Genomic DNA, 21,323 nt, shown 5'->3' on the forward strand with positions numbered 1-21,323 from the left:
ACCTCTCAGGTAATCCATGTACTTGTTTGCTTCTTCCTTGCAGATACCCGTGTTTCCCATGCAGCTGCTTGATCTCTCGATGCTCTGTTATCATTCAAGGCTCCGGTACAGGCTGTCACGGCTCTGTGGCTGTCTGCTTCTCCCCGGTGGTGCATACTCCCTCGCAGATGCTTTGCTGTTGCCTGGGATGCCCAGAGGTTTTACTGTGCAGCAGTCCAAACAGTCCTTCCTTCCTGGACTATGTTTGGGTTGTCCTGCTCCGCTCACGGCTTCCCCCCTGCTGGCTCTCGTCTGCTCAGTCAGTACAAGGCTCCTCATTGAAGGACAGTTCTCTCCCTCTGTCTCAGCTGAGCTATGGTTAAATTCCCATGCTGGCTAGTGGAATTGCTTCGAGCCAATCACTTACCATGTGAAGCTAGATCATTGATCCTGCTTCTCCAGAGTTAATCATGGACTTCTGGCCATCTTCTTCTTCTAAGTACTCCAAATAGAGCATATGTTGGTTTTCTCAGAGTTTTTACTCTGGCCAAGTATATTAGGTTGACTTACTTGACAATAGCACATAATGGCCTCATTAAAAGAAGGGGGGGGGATTTAGCATTGGAGAAGCGTATAGGTGTATTGACGCAGGGGAATACTGTGTTCTGTGGGTATGATCATCCCCAATCCCATAAGGGGCTTCCTCCCCTATGTGATCCTCCCTCGGTGCACCACCCCCAGAGGGACTATTGTACTGTGGACACACTGCCTTTGCCGCATGGGAAAGTTCTCCCCCTAGGGGAGAAGAGACGACATCCTCAGATTCATCACATACGTTTCCTCATCTTTTAGTAGAAAATGGAAAATGAGACAACAAAAATCCTCATTGCCCTGGTCTTTACCTTTCCTCTCTTCCACATGAAAGCAATAAGGTTGGAGATCAAGAAAACAGCACATATTTTGGGGGTTTGTGTCTTTGTAGAGACTCATCCTGGTGAGGAGTGGTCAGATAACTAGTGAGAACATTCTACTGGTAAGATCATGCTGAAATACCTCAACTTACACTTGATAGCTAGAGCATCCAATTTGATAGTTGCTTAATTTTTATCTTGGGGAAAGAGCTTCATTCTGATGTATAACACTGGATGCTCAATTCTCTTGTATTCCTCAGACAAGACAGCCCCTAGACCAGTCTTTGAAGTGTTGGTTTGAATACTACATTCTTTGGTGAGGGTAGGTACCATCAATACCAGCAGCCTACAAACGATAGACTTTAAGGTATTAAAGCAGGCCTGATTCATTTTGCCCACTTGAGTTATTGGGGTTCTGCATTCTTTAGTTTGTCAGTAAGACAGGAGGTGATGGTGGAGTACTTTGGTATGGATAGCCTATAATATCCCACCAAGCCAAGAAAAGCTCTTTGGTCCCATTTAGTTTTTGGTACGGGGGTCTCTTGCACTGCTCTAACTTGTTTGGTTTGTGGTTGCAGAAGCCCATTGCCAACAAAAAAAAAAAAACAAGACTTGATGGCAGATTGAGCCAAATGGCATGTTTTGGGGTTTATTGATAAGACCAGCTTTTCTCAGGGCTCATGTAACCTCATAGAGGTGCATCAAGTGTTCCTCCCAAGTTCTACTGTGAATGACTATGTCCTCCAAGTAGACCCCACAAAACACAGAGGATGGAGACCAAATAGTAGAACTTTAAATTAAAATGGCCCAATAGGAGTGGAGAAAGCTGTCTTCTACACGCCTGCTGGATTCACTGGTACCTCCCAATAGCCGCTAGCTAGATCAATCATGTAGAGAAAAATGTCAGATCACAGTCGATCAGTAAGGTTGTCGATACATAGTTGTTGAACTGGGATAATGTGTATAACTTTCCAAAGTCAATACAAAATCTTCACAATTGATCAAGTTTCACAACAAGGACTTTTGGCGAGAACCAGGGACTCTACAAGAGCTTTGATCTATAGGAGGCTAGCATTTTCTTCACTTCCTGTCAGACTATTTCTCTACTGGCTTCTGGAATTCGGTACGGTTTGAAATGTACAACTTTATCAGGAGGAGTATGGATATAGTGGAAATACTTGTTTACTCTCCCTGTTTCACTGTCAAAGACATCGAGGAACTGGTTTAACAGAGTCTGAATGTCCTGTTTCTTATTGAGTGACATATCAGCAGCAACTGGGTTGATCCCATTTCCATCATCTGCCAGGAGACTGGCCATCAATACAGAAGTGGTTTCAAATGGATCCTCCCTCCACTCCTTTAACATATCGATATGATAAATCTGCATTTTGGCCCTTCTATCTGGCTGTGATATCTGGCAATTAAAGGGTCCTGTTTATTCAAGGATTTCACAGGGACCATGCAAACAGGAGTGCATTTTATGTTCCGAGGTTGGAGGGAGTACCAACACTTTCTGACCAATCAAAAAGGAACAGGTGATGGTGTTTTCGTCACAGTTGGCCTTTTGATGTTCTTGGGATTTACCAAGATGTGAGTGTACAATAGATCTAACCACGGCCGCATGTTCCTTTTAAGCATTGGGCAGTCTGGGTTAAGGATAAGATGGCCTCTTCCCATTATTCCCATCTTTGTCTTAGCATTTTGAGAACATCCCTAGGGTCTCAAACATATAGAAGTTTGAATTGGGCGAAACCTAGGTACAAGGTTTCCGAAACAGCAAAGAGGGCCCATGGTATCATATTGTCTGAGTTTCTCCCATCAGCCTCTACCAGCTTCCCAAGTACAGTTAGTTTGTAAGGTCTTATTAAATCATTCTACTAACCCATCAGTTTGTAAGTGATACAATGACGTTCTGAGAGTTTTGATCTGCAGAATGTCTTTTATTTCAGCCAAAAGCCGACTCGTGAAAGTTGTTCCCTGATCAGTTAGGATTCCCTAAGGGCAGCCTACTCGGAAAAGAAGGGAATCCGGTGTCTGAGCATTTGTTGTGTAATGTTAGACCTCATAGGAAAAGCCTCTGGATATCTAGTGGCATGATCCAATATGACTAAAATATACTGATTTCATCGTTTCGTAGTTTGGAAGGTTCCAGAATGACAACAATGTCCCTCCATATCCTTAAAAATGAAATATCAATATTGGTAAGTGGTTTTAAGGGAAGTGGTGGGTAAGTTTGAATACTGGTCTCCTGACAGAGTGATTTAACCTCTGCATGTACCCTTGGCCAGTAAAAGCAGTTAAGGATGTGTGCCTGTGTTTTAGCAGCTCCTAGATGTTCAGCTGTGAGATGGGCATGTGCAATGTCTAGCACCATTCTCCTATGGCTATGTGGTACTAAAATCTGGGAACAGGGACTCACATCCGGTTCAACATCACCCCTGAAAAGTAAGCCATGTTTAAATGGACCCTATCTAGGTATTCCTTTTTCCTTAGGAATTACTTTGAGGAAGGCCGCTGCTAACACTGAGTCATTTCACTGTGCAAAGGCAAGATCAGGGATATTTTATTTTGTCATCTTCACCAGGGGGGATCTTTCTCAGGTCAGGGGTCTTTTCTAGCTCTATATCTACCTCCTCAAGAAACTTGATTCCTCTCTCAGTATTTTCCTAATATCTTGGGGAACAGGGCTTTCTCCAAAATACCTTCAGCTATTTTGTCCTTGGCCTTGATGTGAAAAGGTTGCTTTTCATTATTTTGTAGTATTATTTTGACATCCCCGCTAAAATCACACCCAACATTGCATCTAGGCCATACTTCCACACCAGACAGGACCTTGCAGCCAACCTGATGTAGGTCCCAGAGGGGGGATCAGTATTGAATATGTTGGTATTAACTGTCTTTTGCCAGGTTCTAGGACTACTTCCCTACTACTGGAGAGATCAAATCCTAGTGACTCCTCAGTGGCGGCTGAGGGAGAATTGGCACGCTCACCAGGTTTGGCAAAGGTAAGGGTCCCCCAGTTTGTAGCAACCAGGCCTGATCCCACTCCTGACACCATATGTAAGGGTGCAGAAGTAAGGCTAAGACACAATGGGCATTATTACGAGGTTGGAGGTAAGGGGTTAACGGCACCAGTAAAGGTTCAGGTGCTGTTAACTCCTTACCTCTGCATTACGAGGTCCTATAGCGGGTCCCACTAAGGGCGGTTGGTTTTACTAGGCGCCCTTAGTGGGAGCTGCTAAAGGACCAGCATCCTAATAACGGGCCCGTTATTAACGTGCCCGTTATTACCATGCTCCCCATTCCCATTGAGCCCTATGGGGGCTCAAATGGGAATGGGGATGGGCTCCCTGAATGGGGAAATACTAGGTCCTCCAAGGTTGGAATGAACTGGTAATTCCTCATTCAGGCAACCCAGACCCGGTATGCTAATAGCACCATGGCTACCTCCAACCTCATAATGAGGCCCAATGGTGGCATGTTTTTTGGTAAATACTTGTATTATTCAAGAAGAGTGGGTTGGAAAAATGTGTCTGTATTTTTAAAGCTAGGAGGGCTTACCCTGCCTCAAAGAAAATGAAGGAAATTGTCAGAATGTCCAAAACTATGAAGTCTATCACTGTCATTGTGACTCAAAAGCTTATCTCTGTCACAAACACTAGCGACTTAAACTAACTGTGCAAGGATGCTCTCTTCCCAAAGTAAAGTGTTCTTTTGTAGATCCAACCAACAGATAAGTTCCCAGTCTCTCAGGTAATCAAAACTGGTGAAAATAAAGAAATGTTCACAAATGTAGGACTCCAAGGTTAGGGTCGTAATCCTTCCCCTAGATTTCTTCTTGTATGCTTCTCTCCTTCTGGACCTCTCCGCCTGTATTTTCTGAAGTAAATGTCAATCAGTAGTTCACCAGAATATGTTTGTTACATGTCTATTGTTTTATGTCAACTTGGAGCACTCCTTTTACGAAGCATAGGGTTTCCCTTTCACTAATTCTTCTTCTCTCATTTTGGGTGCAGGTCCCAGAATCGCAGCACTCAAATGTTTTGGTTAACACTACTGACAAATGTTTATCCTCTAATGGACTGTCCCTTTCTGGGTGCAAGTCACAGACTTGCAGTGTTCTAGACTGCTTGTTGTACTCTCCTGCAAAGCAATTATTCTTTCATGAACTTCTCATATGGATGTGGGTCCCAGACTTGCAACATTAAAAAGTACTTGGTTTACTCTCTTACCAATCACTTGTCCTCTCATGGAATGGATCTATTTGGGTGCAAGTCAGAGGCTCAAAATATTCTGAATAGCCTTTTTTTTCTGTTTAGGTGCATGTCCCAGACTCGTAATATTCAGCATTGCTTGGTTTACTGACCTGCCAAGCAATTGTCCTCTCATGGACTGTCTCTCTTTGGGTACATGTCATACTCTTGCAATATTATGAATGGGTCTGTTTTGGTTTCTCATGTGAGTGCGGATCCCAGACCTGCAATATTCTAAATGGCTCTGTTTCTCATATTGGTGGAGGTCCTAGAATTGCACTTCATTCCCAGGGTCCCTGATCCTCATATTCCAGTGTCTGCTTCACCTCTTGCTTCCCCACTCCTCAGGCACCTTCCAGGCTTACTTTTGCTTTTTCTGCATTCCTTTGCATAACTTATCTCTCTTTTGCGGAAGCCAGATGGTGACTCCCTCACTGTAACTGGGGAACTGAGTGGTAAATTGGAACACAGACAGAGGGACAGTAAATATGAACATAGCTAAAGCAGCATTGAAAATATATATATATATCAGTGTCTCTGCCCTCATTAACAGTCGGAGCACACTGTCTCACCACTCCGTAGTATTGTTTTGTACTCTATACCAATAAATAGTCCTCAGAACTTATTTTCTTCCAAACCTAGTATTTATTTATTTATTTATTTATTTATTTATTTATTTATTTATTAGGTATTTATAATGCTCCTATACAGAAAAAATGTGTTTCAAGGTGCATCAAGACAAGGCAGGGGAGGGTAAGGGAACAAAACAAAAAAAAAACAATAACATTCCTACTTGGTCTAGAGACATTTGGATCATGCAAGTGCCATAACAAGAATGCAGGGAAGGATGGGGAGGAGCGGAGGTGATGGTTGGGTTGAACAGGGAAGAAGACAACAGTAAAATTCCTACTAGGTCATGAGACAATTCAGAGAGTTCAAGTGCATTAACAGGAAAAGTGGGGAGAGGTGGGAGGTGGGAAAGCTAAAGGTTGGGAATGAACAGGGAAGAAGACAACAATAATGTCCCTGCAAGGTCAAGCGGCAATTTAAGGTATATGTCCCTGGATTTTCATCACACAATCAGATAACAGCAGGACTTGCAGAGGGCCCTTCCACCTTGGAGCCAAATCCGACTTTCTCTGAAGTATCTTCACAAGGACCCAGTCAACTGGTTGCAGAGAATGCCTGGGAACAAGAGGCCCTTAGCTAAGACCTTTTTAACCTGGTTGTGGGCAGAACTGTAAGAAGAGAGAGGATACTTCACATACCCCAAGTGCAGGTTGATATCAGCACCTTTTACAGGTTGGGGACAAAGGCAACTGCATTTGTCTGCCATACATTATTGCATAAGGACTGAGGCCAGTTTTTCTGTTGGGTATGTTTCTGGTACTGAATAGTACATGGTGGATGGTCTTGGCCCATTTCAATCCAGTCTCCTGACAGAGTTTGGCTAATTTATTTTTTATCAATTCATTATATCTCTCTACTGCTCCTGCTTATTGAGTGTAGTGAGGGGAGTGCAAATTGTTGCTGTTACTAACTGGCACTCCAAATCTGGACACAAAGTCCTTCATACCTACTTTCATAAATGACACATCATCTGATCTGCTGCAGTGGTAGGCCTCCTGCCACCCAAAGAACACATTTAAGATGACCAAAATGAACTGCCAGTTATTACAGCGAGAGAACTGTAATAAATGTATTTGGAGACTTACAAATGGGCCATAGGAGAGAAGGTGTGCTCCCTGGGTGGCTGCCAATGCTTTTCTCACATCATGTAGGAAGCATATGGTGCAACACAATATTCTTACGTTGGGCAGTTGAAATAATTCTGGTGCTTATCAGGTCTCTCTCAATGTCATAGCCACTCCTTCTCTTCCCACATGGGCTGACCATGAAACATTCTACCTTAGATGTGATAATAAAGTTATCGGTGTCACTAATTGACATTGGTCATGTAACTACATAGAGCCATTATGTATGTAATTGCCATCCTTTCCTTTTCTGTGGGGAGTTAATTTCCTTGTGTCTAAGCCAAATCTTACAGGCACAATGGTACTGGTTTTAACAGGGAAGATATACTCATTGTCAAAGTCCAATACTGTGGAATAATGTGGCACTTTGGTCCGCAAATTCGTTGGCACAACTGATCTTGTCATCTATGGGCTGGTGTTAAGTATACTTGGCAATGGCTATCTTTTCAGATAGCATGATAGCACCCAGAAGGGTCTTTACATACTGACTGTGTTTGATAGGGGATCCTGTCGATGTACAAAAAATCCCCTTCTCGGAGCGAACTAAAGTCATGGGCTACCCCAAAAGTGTAACAGAAGTTGGTATGTATATTGACTGACTGCTCCACTGTCAAGTGGCATGTCCTCCTTAAAGCTATGCGTTCTGTAATCTGGTCTGAGCTGACCTGAGGCAGCTTTCTGCTCTTCACCACTTCTGCAGGCTGCAAACCACATACCCCGTAACTAATTTCCCATTTTAGTTTCGGTAACAAGAACCATCAACATAATAGGTACGATTTTTCCCAGGTAAGGGTACATTTGCCAGTTCAATTTGAGTGTTTAACAGATAATCGTACAATGCTTCACAATCATGAGGTGGCAGTATTATGTGGTTCCCCATCATCGGGAGTAGAGAGAAATGATGTTGGATTCAGTTCTTATCATCCGGGTAGGATGACATTTGATGAGTTCAAGAGCAGAATCTCATATTTACTTGCCCGGCATACCTATATATGCTGAGTTTTTATTTTCAATAACAGGATGACAGCGGAATAGGGCATTGCAACCTTAATGGGAAGCCCCAACACAATATTATCCCATTGTTCTACCAGTAGTCCTAATGCATGTGTGCTGACTAAACTATTTATAATTTCAGAAAATGCTTCAGCGACAGGAGTCCACTGTAAAGACTCTATGGTATTCACTCGAGCAAATTGCTCGAGCGGTTTAACAGTCTCAGCATATCCTATGATCCATTGTCTGCAGTATCTCACCATACCCAAAATGCTCTCATCTATGCAATACTCTGGGGTTTTTTAATTGTGTGCACTTCCTCCTTTCTAAAAGGGGCTATCCGTCGGAGCACTTGGGTTATGTTGTGTGCCAATTAATGTACTGTCTTCCTACATAGCTGTATTTTAGTCTTGGATGCTCTATGTCCCTTTTCAGTAAGGGCAGTCAATAGAATGTGTGCATCCTGCTTACAAGCATGGTATGATGGAGAGGCAATAAATAAGTCATTCAGATATTGAATCAGAACCGAACCATCAGAGAACTTAATATCTTTGACATCTTTCTTTAATTGTTGGGAGAAAAGGGTGAGGAATTCAGTGTACACTTGGGGCAAACAAGTCCATGTATGCTGCATTCTTCTATATGAAAATGCAAACAGATATTGACTAACCTTATGTATAGGGACAGGGAAAAGGGATGAACATTAGTCCACTACCATGAAGTGAGTTGCATCTGGTGGAGTACAAAACTGTATTGCTGCAGGGTTTGGCACTACTGGGAAGGCAGGGATGCCCACTGCATTCGCAGTTCTTGGTTCTTGGACAAAAATATAGGTGTTTTTTGACCAGCAATATCGAAGTGTTACATGGGCTAACAGTAAGGATGTCTATAACTTGACTTAGAAGTGTCTCTATGACGCGGGTGATTACTTGTTCTGCTTCTGCTTTTAGGTGAAATTGAGGGATTTGTGGGAGTTTTTGAAAAGGATCAACCTTTATCTTAACTGGTTATGCAGTGTGTATGTATCCATCCTCAATATTGTGTGTTGACCATAGAGGATCAGGCATGGCATTTCTCAAGTTCTTCAGATCATTGGACCATTCTTCCTTATGTGGTGGATGCTCCTCTGGACCTATTTGGAGCATTGTTCGGATGGCCTCGGCATTAGAATGAGGGATGCTTAGGAATACCCCATCTGCTGTGCAGTACATACTGCACGTAAGCGTTCAGAGTAAGTCTTTGCCTAATAGGTTGACTGGATCCCAGGAAAGCATGTGTGTCCATTATAGGTCCTAGAGTAATAGTGATTGGGTGTATGACAGGAGTGTTGGAGATGTCCACTGCTCTAGCAGTTTTGGTAGGTACTGGCACATTTAGAAAGTGTTCCAAATCAAGTCAGATTTCTATGTCCTAGTGTCTGTCAGACAAGGTACTGATATTCACTCTATGTTGCATTGCACATAAGGGCCGTCTTGGTCAATTGGGAGCAGTGGACGCCAGGGATGTTATCATCTCGCTGTAATCAGAACGAGTCTTGGCCATTCTGGGGCATAGTGAGAGGTCGAATGGTATATGTCAGAGCATTTAAGCTTGGAAAAGGAGCAGGTGGTTCCTGTTTGTTATCAGGGAATAGGCCAGTGTCACCAGCATAGACATTCAGAGTGTTATGTTGTCCCTGAAAGCCCTAAAATAAGGTATTTGTGGCCCATAGGGGCACTCATTCTTTGAATGTCCTACCTTCTCATCATAACAGCAAACCAACGGGTTTGTAGGTGGTCTTCGAGGCCCTTTTTGGACCCAAGGTTCAGATAGCCCCTGCCTACACCATTGTCCCATCTGTCCTCATTGTCACTGTCGTCCTTGCAGTCACCATTGTCTCTGCTGATACTTTTGCCCTCCATAACCTCCCATCTTTTCTGTCTGCCCTACCTGTCCTGGTGGTGGACCTCCTCTCCATTGTTCCATGGTCTTCGCCTTTGAGCTGTGTTCTCTACAATTTGAATCTCTTCCCGCACCTACCCCTATAAGCTACGCATCTAGAAGTTTATTCATTTCCCTTCAAAGAGTATCTTTCTTTTGTTCCTGGTATGCTGCACAGTTGTTTGAACCCACCACTAGAACCTGCAGGGATGCACACGAACCCACCACTAGAACCTGCAGGGATGCACATACAGCATCCCAAACAGTCAAACATGTTCAGGCTGAGGAAAACCTAATAGTACGTATCATCATGTGAGCAGAATGAGTTTTGTGTGGCAGAAGCTGCATGCACTGTATGTATTTAGTTTTACACATATTAGATACTCACATATATCAACACAGAAGGAGCAATAAACATAGATATGTTGCAGTTGCGCCAGGTTATAGGTAGGGCAGTATGTAAGGCCCAGAGTGTAGTTGTTCTATCGAAACTTAGGTTTCTTAGTAAGGTGTGCAAAAAAGCTGAACCAGGTGGAAGATGTAGTCAGAAAGCTTCTGTGGTCGAAGCAAGGTCAGTTTGTTAACATGGCAGAAGTATCACCATATTGGATGTTAAGGCCTAGTACAAGATGAACAGAATAGAACGCAGGCCTAGTTGTGGAAATGTGGCTCTGTTTAGTTCAGTTCCAAGACAAATCACATTTTCCGTTCCACAGGAGAGAAACCAAGTTCAGATGCACTGTGCAGTGCACATATAACTGCTAATTGTATCCATTTGCAGGGCCTGAATTTGGTGGGAGCTGAATGTTACTGTAGGGAGAAGCAGGAAGGAATGCGCCCTTTGAAGGACACATTTATGAGAATAGGGCATACGTTTCTGTGATGCCCAGAGGCCAGGCGAAGATTTAGAGCACTACTGCTCTTACCCAGGAGCAGTCATCCCATTTGAATAACAAGCACGCACATAACCAAAACAAATACTTCCCTCAAATTCAGACTCAGGAGTGGTGCCCTGGTCACGTCATTACTGGGCACCTGCGGTTTGAAGGAGAAAAGGGGGAGCCCAGTCTGGTACGCTACATGATGTAGGATTGGAGGAGCAGAGGTGATGCCAATACATTTAGTACAAGTTTGAGAGTGCAACGTCTGTGCTGTGGCATCTGATATAATGAGAAGACCTATTGTTTTATAAAGCAAAGTTGGCCTCGCTAGTTTACTTTGTGTCTGGATTGGAGGGGTGCACATCACGTGTCGGTCTTGATTTGTTAATATGTCAATATGTTCAAACAACCAATCCCGTACCTGGATTCAATAGTGACAATGTAGCGGACCACATGTCTAGGGGAATGGATTTAGGTAAGGTGTGGCCAATTGGTCCAGGGAGTATAGTGGGGTATTAGCATGTTCTATAGGTCGTAGCCAATGAGGTTGATGGAATAACATTGTAACCTGGGTATTCAGATTTTGTGGTTTTCCGCTATATAACCTGCATTTTCTTGGGAAGTGACGACCTCCGTGTCAGTTCGGTTCTACAGGACTGTTTGAGACCTTTTTGCCTATAATAAATCTTGTTTCCCTTGGAAAGAGGTGCAGAGATTATTTGGCATTTTGAATTATTTTTACCGTTTGTATTTTGGGTTGCCTTCCTCTTTACACTCCACTAAGGGTTTCGTCTGCCATCCTTTAAACATGTCCTTTCCTGTCCTTGTTCCATGGGCAGTAGCCCCACCTCAAAGGAGTTTGCTATAGCTTCATCTAGCTTAGTGATACCCACATTCTGAATGAATAGCAGCTTCAGTTGGTCCATGTAATTTGCAGGAGATTCACCTTTATTTTGTTTGCAGTTCATTATCTTTGCCCAATCAGTCTTCCATTTGCAAATCTCTGGATTGGTAGTGGCTATTCTTTGCCTGGCTCCAACTAGGGTGTCTCTGTGGTGGAAATGGCTTCCCGCTAAGATGCTTGCTTGATAATCACTGTCTTACCTCTGGTGGCATTACTACCATCATGAGGTGGTTCATATCCCCCAAGAGGGATTGTGTCACTTTATAACAGTGCTTAGTTTTTCTACAACTGTTCTAATGTTTGGGAAGTTCTGGGACAGGTGTTGTAAGTCGCTTTGAGCAGATGGGACATGTACAGTGTCAAGCTGGTGCTTTTTTGGTGCCCTCCCTCCTCCACTTCATTCCCTACTGGCATCTGGCTAAGGGGTCTTGAACCACCCATGAAACTCTTACATATATAGTACTACCCCTTGTCACAGACAGTGTATAGGAAGGAGGTGGCTCAGATACAGTTGTTCGGCCTGGGTAGTGTAGGTGCAGAGGGGTTGGTAGGTCAGAGCTGTATCGCTACAAAGAGCTAATCTGCACAGGCCGTTTGTGCCCCCTGCCCTGCCTGCCATTGGCTTCCTTTGTCTGCAGCATGCACATTATCTCTCCCTAACAAGGTTATACAATCCCCTGTGTTCTTTAGTCCCTGTCCAATTCACTCTTTGACTCTACTCTTTTGCGTTCCCCAGATGGGAAGGGGTCCTTACCAGACACTGTGAAGAGTGGTCCTGAAAAGAACTAAGGGACACTCAACCTGCAAACATGTGTCTTTCGTTATTTAGTAGTTAGGTTATATCATCCCACCAATAAAACCATGTTTCACTGATCCTGTTGTATTTCCCTATCTAAAACCAGAGACACAGACACAGAGGTCCCCTTTGAGATTCCCCTCCTACCAGAGTCGGTATCAATTCAGACGATACCCCCATGCATATAACTGGGACCTGCAGGATTTAATCTTAAACCAGCCTGCCTAATTTACCACTTCAAATATTTTGCCAGATCTATTTCAGGGTTTATTTATTTGTTTAATTTATTTATTTATTAGGTGCCGAAAGCCTGCATGCCTTGGAGTACCGAAACAATGTACACAATAAAGACCGACATCAATGACAAGACAAATAAAATTTCAGAAGGCAGGTTTGAAAGGGAGGATAGTTACTCGATAAGAAAGGTTTTTAAAGATGTTCAGAATATTCTTAGCTCAGATTCAGTTGCCAGAGCAATAGGAAGTGAATTCCAGAAGGTGGCTGATTTTACTGGAAAAGATATTCCAAGTCCCTTTGCATGTCTCTGGTCTGGGCAAGTGTTTTGCTTTATCTTGGTCACTGGTGGAGATCACGTGATTACATTCTCCTGACCATTGCAAAATGTGCTATTGGACTTAGATAGGCAAAGAATTACACATAATACTTTGGTTATAGTTATAAGGAAAATGGCACGTTACAGGCCCTTTATTCAACTATAACATACAGAAAAAAGAAAGAATAAACACATAGGGCCTCATTACGAGGCTTGCGCTCCCGTAATGAAGGGTGCCGGTACGGAATGGGCACCATTCATTACGGGATGCCTGATTACGAGGTCCCCTAGTGAGACCCGGAACAGACGTCTGGTAAAACTAGACGTCCTTTCCGGGTCCCGAAGGGTACCAAGGAGCTAATAACGGGCAGTTACTAACGGGCCCATTATTAGCTCCATCCCCATTCCCATTGAGCCCTATTGGGGCTCGAATGGGAATGGGGAATGGTTTTGTGCATGAGGAATTACCGGGTCCTCCAAGGTTGGAATGAACCGGTAATTCCTCATTCACAGATCCCGGTACTGGAACCCGGTATGGAGGCAGCCATGCCCTTATTAAGGGCATGGCTGCCTCCATACTCATATTGAGGCCCATAATATGATATATATAAACAAAGAAAAAATGCATCACCTTTATGAACGCTACAGAAGACACCTTCATCTCGGCCACTACAACACTGCTTAGTTCCACAGCAGGTAGGCAAAGAGATTGATTGTTCTAACGGGGTCTGGAGCGGATCATCCTCCGTCTAAGTGAGACTGCATCACCTGGGATCCAAATTGGAACTCTCTATTCTAAGAGGAAAACCGTTGTCTATTATGGGGTTGCTTTCGATCCCTGCCCCTCATAGGTTACCATGCTGCCCTTGGCCGAAGAGCAGACAATAAGCATGAGTCACAAACAGAGTGGAATATTCCAGCTAGAAGTGGAAAACACCCATCTTCCCTCCTTGCCGTCGTTCCCACTACCCCTTATCACTGCACCTGCAGAGTGCTCCGACTCCCTTTCTATCTTGTCCTTTGGCGGACAATACACTAACTATTTTCCCCGGCTTGATCATCTGAAATAAATATGTCACCTTGTCTTTGCAGCAGAAATACATGTTGTCGAGCTGAGCACAGAAAAACGTAGGCTTTCATTACTGTTTCATTGCGGTAAATGGAAGTGAATATCCAAGATGGCCACGCATCAGCGCCATGTTTTCTGGCTCATTTCACACATGCACTGCACTTCACCCCTTGGATATTCAACTGCCATAACCCAAGGGGCAAAAAGGAGGTTCTCAGAACCTTTGAAATAAATGCCACAGATTTGGAATTCAGGAAATGCAACCACAACAAACCAAAACAGCAAATATGCCAAAATCCCAAACCAAAGCCGAAAATAACGCATCAGGAATCCTAGAAAACAGTTGACCCCACCAGTCCCAGTTCTTATCTTGCATCACTCTGGCAACAAAATCTTTCAAGTCCCTAATATGGTCTTCAATAGAACGGGAATGATCTTCCAAGTCAAAACAACACATTCATTCTACTGCGCTACATCCCAAATTATGCTGTAAAAATATGATATGGCATTTATAACGCTCCGATACACAGGTGTTTCAAGGCGTGATGAGGCAAGAGAGCGGGGACAGAGGGAAGACAGACAGCAATCTTACTAGGCCAGGTGACATTGAGATCGTGCAAGTGCTGGGGAGGGCAGAAGGGGAATCCACCAATTGTCTAATAGAATGTACCACCTCATCCAATATTTCACCTGTCATACCCACCAGTAGAGTTATCATAACATTTTTATATGCTGGAGGGGCGGTGCAGATAATAGTGTTTCTAGCTGAGACGGACAATGCTACTAACCCCATATGTTTGGGATTATCTAAATGGATTGCCTCTTTCATGGCATGTTCCCTGACTCTTTGAATAGCCTCTTTCAGCGCGTACCATTTCTTTTCCTCGGTCGCCAATCTGAGGCAATCGGTTACTTGCGATTACATCTTTGAGCCGCCATTTGCAGCAAGGAGATTTGAGACTCTACCACAACCGCCTCTCATGGAGGGCCTACACGTAGAATCTCCTGTATCTGAACCTCCTGCGTTAATGGTAAAAAACGAGCAGAGTCTGTCACATCTACGTGAAGACCCGCTGCCCCTCCATCAAGTAACCTGACCATCCAGGTCAGCAAGGGTTCCCCGGCTTTTTGTTCTAGCCGGCCAACTATTTCCCCAATTTCTTGCTGTGAATAATCCTCCAATGCTGTCATATCCACTACCCCTCATCCGGGATTGTTGGGATTGCAACCCATTCTCCATCGTATCACTACCTCTTTATGCTCAGGTTCCGACTTGGGTATGGTTTCATTTTCTGAACCACTCTCAGTACTAGTACTATCGAACACGTCTCCATCCCAGTGATCTGGGTCCCAGTCCACACCTGCAATCACAGTTGCTACCCTGCGAGAATTCATGCACCCCCTTCTCTTCCTGAATTTATAACGGGCCACTCTCACAGCAGCTCGCTCAGCTAGCACATGATATTTATTTGCCTTATCATGATATAATTTCATCTGGAGCTGTTGCATTAATGCCAGGTTTTCTCGGCTGGCAGCTCTTTTTCTAATATCAGGACATTTGCCTGTAATTCTACAATCTGCTGATGTAGTTTTTGGAAGGCATGTAACAATATCCAGCCTCTCCGACCTAGGGCCGAACACTCCTTCCCTTTTTCCACTAGCACTTTTTGCAGACAACTCACTAATTCATCCAGACTCACCTCTTCTATACTGGTGTCCTATTCCTTGCTCAAACCTGCACCAAATGCCCAAGTCTGGGCAACTTTGTAATTCGGACTCTTGGTCCACCCCGGAATAGTCACCTCGGGACAGCCACCGCCTGTGGAGCTTCCTTTTTTCCAAAATAGGGAGCTCATGTTATCAAATGGATATTACACGTCACCTATCATTAAGACCTCACCACACACTGCTCACTTGCCAAAGTGTTTGCCTTGTTGAGTCCAATATCATATATCTCATAAAATATTGGCAGGGAACCTGTCATGATGCCTACCCCCAGGCATCAGGACCAAGCCCATCAGCCCCGGGAGTAGGCATCTAGACATTTAATAAAACCTCAGCAGCCCCGGCAAGGGGCTATCTGGGTTCAGTCCTGGCGCCTTAGGCGCCAGGCTCATAGTAGAAATCAGTCCTGGCGCCTAAGGTGCCAGCTCATAGTCATTACTTACCTCAGGCAGACCATGCTGCAAATGACTCCAATCCAACATGAAGCCTGAAAGGGACTATTTTACTACAGGGACCTTTTTTTTACTCGGGTGTGGTTCTGGGGACTTCTTACCTGGGACTACTTTTGAGGCTATTTAAACCACGACCCGACCAGCAACACACGCTTTGCGTTATTCTGCATCCAGCAGCGTAATGCTCACCGTGCCTGCAAGTCAGCTTCCAGACCTCTGCCATGCCCGTCCTGAATCAGGAGCTCCTAGAGAGGAAGGAAAGTAGAGGCAAGGTTGGAAAACAAACTTTATTCCAGTTTCTCACCTGATTCTGGAACCATCACGTCTCAGCACCTGGAAAGGACATTCTTTCTAGACGCGTCGCATTGCCAGCTGCAACACCGCACCATACTCACCAGTCCTCACAGCACCTTTCGATCCCGCGCTGCCTCCATCATTTCTTCGCCGGGCTCCAGCATCTGGGGACAAAAGAAATAACCAGGTGAGCCGAGAGAGCCAACAAATACAATCTCTCTTACCACCATAGACTTACCTGATTTACCACCGGAGGCATTATTCTTTAACTCTTCACATCTTCAAACGCCGCATCTGAAAATGGAGAGAAAACAACACGTTAAATACATGCATCATTTACCGGACAGCATCGGGTAATACAGACTCTTACCTGAACGCCATCAACCACCAAGAGACCATCTTTTCTCGAACTCCACTGCAAGATAAGAAAGGAATGGGACAAGAGTGCACATCGGACATATTGAACTCTATGAACTCTATAATTACTGGTCTTCACCAGGAACCTCAGAGTCAACTCTCGTCCGGAACTCCCCAACGCCTTTTAACCAGTGAAGCAACTGGTCTCTACGCACCCCTGCAATACACGCAGGATGGAGAGCTCATCTTTCAAGAATATAAGGTGAGAGTACTGCAAGGGGATTTCGGAGGTGATTAATGGGGAGAGCGGGGAGGTGCCATCACTAGAATCCACGGGTGGCTAAATTCCTCTCTCCACTTGCAGGAGAATCCTTCTACGGGTCAAGCTGACGAGATTAGGAGGGTCAGTCCAGTCTGTCATCTCTGCACTATGCATCACGTTGGTGGAGGCCGCAGCAGTCCGGGTCCGACCGACGCCCCTGTGGGAGCCAGGTGAGCGTAACAGAACCTTGGCATAAATATCAGAACAAGGATCCTGCTCACAGCACCAATTGTTTTGCCTTATTTTGGCCACCGTTGGAGATCAGGTGATTACGTTCTCCTGACCCTTGCAAAATTGATTATAGGACTTAGATAGGCAAATAATGACACATAATACATTGGTAATAGTTATAAGAAAAAAGGTGTGTTACAGGTCCTTTAGTCAATTATAACAAACAGAAAAAAGAAAGAATAAACACATAATCTGTTATATATAAAAAAAGAAAAAATGCATCACCGTTATGATCACAGAAGACACTTTCTTCTCGGCCACTATGACACTGCTTAGTCCCACAGCAGATGGGCAAATTGATTGGTCATTCTAACAGCGTCTGGAGCAGAGCGTCCTCCCTCTCAGTGAGACTGCATCACCAGGGGTCCAAATTCTAACTCTCTATTCCAAGAGGAAAACCCTCGTCTCTTATGGGGCTGCTTTCGATCCCCGCCCCTCATGGGTTACCATGCTGCCATTGGCCAAAGAGCAGACTATAAGCATGACGCGCAAACAGAGTGGAATATTCCGGCTAGAAGTGGAAAGACCCCATCTTCCCTCGTTGCCGTCATTCCCACTACTCCTTATCAATGCACCTGCAGAGTGCTCCGACTCCCTTTGTAGCTTGTGCATTGTCAGACAATACAATAACTATTCACCTGGCTTGGTCATCTCACATAAATATGTTACCTTGTCTTTGCAGCAGAAATACATGTTGACTGGCTGAGCTCAGAAAAACATAGGCTTTCATTACGTTTCATTGCAGTAAATGGAAGTGAATATCCAAGATAACCGCGCATCAGCGCCATGTCTTCTGGCTCATTTCGCACACGCACTACAGCAAGTAATCTGCATTTTGTTAGCAGAGCACCATACTCTGGATGGAAATTATTTTAAATAGGAAGGAGCACATCTATGAACCATGGTTCCTGCTTTAAAGTTGATGCGTTCCTGAACAGGGAGCCAATGGAGGTTTTATCTGTACTTTGAAATATTTTCACATCTTGAGACTTTCTTTTTTTTTAATATCACACTTTATTGGTTTTATAACAAAGACAAAACATACAACAACTGGTCCTATAAGGGCCAGATCTTAATAACAATAACAATAGATGGAGGACATGAATTCAAATAGGTCACATATAATATATGCTACGTTAGGGTTTTTCTACTGCAACGTCTGCATCCTGCATCCAGTAGATGGAATCATTTCAGGGGGTTTACATAGCATATTCCCATCATTTCCAAATCTTGCCAGCTTTTTCGGGGCATCCTCTGGCCCTGTATACCCTCTTTTCTATGGCAATACATATCTGTACATCTATGATCCACTGTCCTACCTGCGGTGGCTCTGCTGCTCCCCACAGCTGCGCTATGTTCCTTTTGATTACCACAGTTGCAGTCGTGAAACAGAGCTTTTCATACATTGATATGTCTACCTCACTGTCCACTGCTAATAACAGCAATTTGGGGTCGCTGGGAATCCTCTGGTTCAGAACTTTTGATAGAATATCACAACATTGCTGCCAATAGTGACTTATATCCGGGCATTCCCATAGTATGTGGAATAAAGTTCCCTCCTCTCCTCGACAGCGTAAACAGTTAGGTTCTGCTATTTTTCCCCAGCGGTACAGGGCCACCCTTGGGTAGTAGACTCTGTGCATTATCTTCAGCTGCACCAGGCATAGCCTAGCCGATATGGCTGTCTCACAGGGGTACATTAAGATCTGAACCCAATCTTCCAACATAATCTCCCCCACTTCTCTCTCCCATTTTGCCTTCAGATTTATCAGTTCTGGAGTGGCACAGGAGGTGATAGCACTGTACATGACTCTGGTGACTTTAGTCTGAATCTGCTCTGTGACTATGTTTCGCTCCAAGGGAGTACAGTCTGGCATGTCAGGGGGGGATGGGGAGGTGTTGCTGCAATGCGTGCCAGAGCTGTGTGTAATGATACCTTTCTGTTTCCGGGAGGTCAAAAGTCGATGTTAGGTCATCAAAGGGTCTGATAGTTCCCTCTACTATTATGTCTGTTACTTTTTCTATGCCATGTCTCACCCAGATTGGCCACTTCGGCAATTTGGTCACCTCAGGGTGGTTCCTATTGTTCGACAGAGGTTGCAATGGTGTGACTTTGCCCTCCCAACCTATAAAGGCGAGTGATTCTGCCCAGATTCGAGGCGTCTGTGACATCATGTCTCGAGGGGTTGGTCTGGGTGTCACAGCATATAGCTCCATGGGAGGTGATGCCGGTTACCGGTCATTTGGTCGAAAAGAAAAGGTCGACAGGACAACTGGTCGACACAACTTGGTCGAAAGACAAATGGTCGAATTTTTTTTTTTGTAGTTTCACTTTTTGTTTTTGTAGTTTGTAGTTTGTCCCCCCAACCCCTTTTTTTTTGCTTAAAAACCCTTTTTTTCCTAAACGAAAACCTGAAAAATATATATAAAAATAAAAAAAAAATTGACCATTTGTCTTTCGACCAAATTGTGTCGACCATTTGTCTGTCGACCAATTTTCTGTCGACCAAATGACCGGATAGCGGTGATGCCCTCACGTGTGATAGTGTTGCATCAGCGTGCAGTGTATCACTTACCACCGACATCTGGCTGGCCCAATAGTACGTCTGCAGCCTTGGTAGACTGATGCCTCCTTCCCATATTGGCCTTTGGAATGTCCGAAGAGCTATTCTCGCATGCCCTCCACCCCATAAGAGTTTCCTAAGTATACAGTCTATTTTTTGGAACGTCTTCATCGGTATGTGTAGCGGATCATTCTGCAGTATTTACAAGTAGCGGGGGAGTGCTAACATTTTAAACAAAGCCGCCCATCCCAATAGAGTCAAGGGTAGAGACATCCAGTGCTGCACATCTTTCGCAAATCGTTCTGTGATGGGTTGTAAATTATTGGGTGCGTAGTTATTGAGATCTTTCATTTACCCCGGACACCCAGATGTGCGACCCTGTATGGGCAAGGCACATGGGTTTCCTTGCCTAATCGTTTTATCAGAAATACTGTAGATTTAGTCCAGTTTACCCTTAGGCTGCTAAAGGCCCCATATTGTTCTAACAACTGCGTCACCACTGAGAATGCCAATTTGTGGTCTCGTAGGTATATCAATAGGTCTTCCGCCTACAGTGAGACTCTGTCCTCCCACCCTGGTCCACCTGGGATACCCTCCCAGGTACGTGTGTCCCTCAGCAACTGGGCCAATGGCTCCATTGCTAATGCAAAGAGGAGGGCTGATAGGGGGCAACCTTGTCTTGTCCCTTTTCCCAGGGCAAAGGATCGCAATGCCCAGCCATTTACCCTGACTTCAGCCATTGGTGAGTTATAGAGCAGTTGGACCCAGGACAGGAACCGTTCGCAAAACCCCATACGAAGCATGACCTCCCAGAGTGCCTCCCAGTAGATGGATCATACGCCTCTCGCTGTCTATTGCAAGTACTCCCAAATGGACTTCTGAGGTCCCGGTGCGTTCAATGGCTAGGTGTATTCTCCATATGTTCATCCTTGTGGACCTACCGGGAATGAAGCCACATTGGTCTGGGTGAATCAAGGATGTTATGACCTGCTGTAGGCGCGTTGCTAATAATTTGGCCAGGATTTTTCGCCTCGCTGTTAATGAGAAATATCGGTCTGTATGAACTACATTTGTCTGGGGGCTTATCTGCTTTGGATATTACAATTATTGTTGTTTTCCTTAGGTCCGCTGGTAGGCTCCCGAGGCTTTTGGCTTGACGGTACACATTAAGTAGGTGAAGGGCCAGTTTGTTACCACCTATCTTTTTCCAGGCTTCTATAGGGAAGCCATTCAGTCCAGGTGTTTTCCCAGATTGGAGCTGCATCATAGCGTCTATTATCTCCTCTTCCGTAATTTCCGTTTCTAGGCTAGCAACTTGTTCAGGGAGGGAAGGGTGATCTCATCCAGTATGGAAGCCACGTGGGG

Source organism: Ambystoma mexicanum, chromosome 12 (assembly GCF_040938575.1).
Source record: "Ambystoma mexicanum isolate Mex_15411 chromosome 12, UKY_AmexF1_1, whole genome shotgun sequence".
Lineage (NCBI taxonomy): Eukaryota > Metazoa > Chordata > Amphibia > Caudata > Ambystomatidae > Ambystoma > Ambystoma mexicanum.